Raw genomic sequence first — 2,727 nt, 5'->3', positions numbered from 1 at the left:
ACTAATTTGATGAAAGATATTGGGAAATTTAGCCAACAACTTTTTCTTTTTTTTGGAAAAAAAAAAACAACATTCCTACGGCATACCACCCAACAAAATAAACTCCAGATGCATTAAAGAATCACAGCTAGAAAACATGAAGGAGCTATTGGGGAATAGCTCATGGAAGGCTGAGAGTAATCTTTCTGAAGGCTTCGGATCTACAAAGGCACATGTATCTGTCTGAGCATGAAATTGCTCCTAAATTGACAAGGTCCAAAACAAAAAGGTAAACAGATAAATATCTGTAAGATCTATGATAGATATCAAGATCGAAGGTCTTTAGCAGTCAGTGGAAAAGCCTGAGTCAGTCAAGAAAAAAAGGACAAAGAGAAGCAGTTAAAAAACAAATAACAAACCTGGAGGAAAATGAGATAAAATATTAATCAAGTTTTAATTTTATGGATATTTCTCCGAATCCATGTTAAAAAGATCAATAAATAATAATAATAATAAAAAAAAAACCAGACAAAAGTGTGAAAAGGGAACTCACTGCAGAAGAAATGAAAGTGATTAACATTAAATTAAAATAACTTGGTCAGTCTTACCAAATACTGAGAGAATACAAATCTTTCTAAATGAGTCCCATTGCCACCTACAGACTGTCAAAAATGTAAAAATTGAAAATAACTGGATTGGGCCTGAACGAGCTCAATAGGCTAAGCAAGCGTATGCTTTGACTGCAGAAGCCTAGGTTTGTTATGTGATGCTACATGGTCCTCTTAGTACCAAGTTTGGAGTAGTCCCTGAACACTTCTGGATAAGGAACCCCAAATCAAAACCAACCCTCCCCTCAAGCAACAAAATAAACAACAACAAACTAAACCTAGAATGTGTCATGGATGGCGGTGTGTGTGGCGAGGGTGAGGGTGGGGGGCAAGCAGGTAAATTCTTATACTCTCCCTAGTAAGATTACATGAGGATCTGGAAGACCTTCCTTCACAAGGGAAATTTGGCAATGAATTTTCAAAATATTTATCTCCTTTGGCTCAGTAACTCTGCTTCAAGGAATCTCAAACATAATACATATAATACAAACATAAAGAAAAAGGTAAACACATATTCTAGGGAATGCTAATCCAAATACACAAATTAATGCATAAGAATTATTGCCATAGTTTTAGAAGGATTTGGAAGAATGCCTAACAATAGCGGATTATGTGACCATTTACACACATAAATCAGATATATCCACTTAATGATCGGCTTGTAAAGTGAAGATGGTAGTTTTCAGGGTGTAAACACAGAATGGTAATAATAATAAAAGTGAATCATGTTCACAGCTTTACTTAAGAAAGAGATTACAAGAAAAAAGAGATAGCACAGTGGGTAGGGCATTTGCCTTGCATGAGGCCTACCCAGGTTCGATTCCTCCGCCCCTCTCGAAGAGCCCGGCAAGCTACCGAGAGTATCCCGCCCACACGTCAGAGCCTGGCAAGCTACCCGTGGCGTATTCAATATGCCAAAAACAGTAACAACAAGTCTCACAATGGAGACGTTACTGGTGCCCGCTCGAGGAAATCGATGAGCAACTTGATGACAGTGCTACAGACAGTGCTCCAAGCTCACAGGGAAGCCTGGTCCAATGGAGGTGAACAAATTTCTCCCCTGCTCATAAGCCCTGAGTTCCTGCTTGTGTGGCTGGGACCTGCTCCGGAGACTGAGCTGTGACTGTTGGGGTCAGCCCTCATTTCCAGCAGCTTCCCCTCATCACTGCCCCGCTTGCTGAGAATATCTAGGAGGGATCCTAGAGCCTCTTGATTACTCTCTGGGAGGCCCCGCTTCCTCTTCCCCCCAGACAACTCCCCAGAGAAACAAGCTATCACGCCAATTAAAAAAGTGATCCAACTTTTAGTAGAGTTTAACATACTTATGAGATACATTTAAAATCATAAATGCATTGGAATTGGAAAGTGAGGATAATATGACAAACTAATGTTTATTGTGTTGCATTCCAAACCTTTATAATGTCATTGCCCTCACAGTCGCTGAGGGGGTTTCTGAGGTACTTCCCAGGCAAATTGAGTATTTCTCAGACTGAGAACTGGGATTTCTGAGCCCAAGGATTCAGGACAGAGGCTGTAAGTCTTCCAGAATGTACTTTCCACTAGTTTAATTACAATCTGAGCACCATACGGTATGAACAGGCAGGAACTGGTGTTGGGGTACCCTTCAATCGGAGAAGGTTTCTGAGAGGAGGTCATTCTCCAGTCCAGTTTAGGGGACATGTTGGATGTTGGGGATCAAACCCAGGTTGGCAGCATGCAAGGCAAGTGCCTTACCCGCTGTACTATCTCTCTGCCCCCTAAAAATCTTGTATAGTGTAAATAGTGCTGTAATGCATAGGTGTACATACATTATTTTTCAGTGTTTTTTAGTTCTTTGGGTAGATATCAATGGAGAGGAATTGATAAATCATATGATAGGCTTGGTTTTTTTAAAAAAATATTTTGAAAGATTTCAGTACTGTTTTTTTGTTTGTTTTTCTTTGCTTTTGGGGTCACACCTGGCGATGCACAGGGGTTACTCCTGGCTCTGCACTCAGGAATTACTCCTGGCGATACTCAGGAGACCATATGGGATGCTGGGAATCGAACCCAGGTCGGTCGTGTGCAAGGCAAACACCCTACCCGCTGTGCTATTGCTCCAGCCCCAATTTCAGTACTGTTTTCCATAAAGGAAATGTTA

This window comes from Sorex araneus, chromosome 1, assembly GCF_027595985.1.
Source record: "Sorex araneus isolate mSorAra2 chromosome 1, mSorAra2.pri, whole genome shotgun sequence".
NCBI classification, from domain to species: domain Eukaryota; kingdom Metazoa; phylum Chordata; class Mammalia; order Eulipotyphla; family Soricidae; genus Sorex; species Sorex araneus.
Note: the sequence above shows the minus strand (reverse complement) of the source record.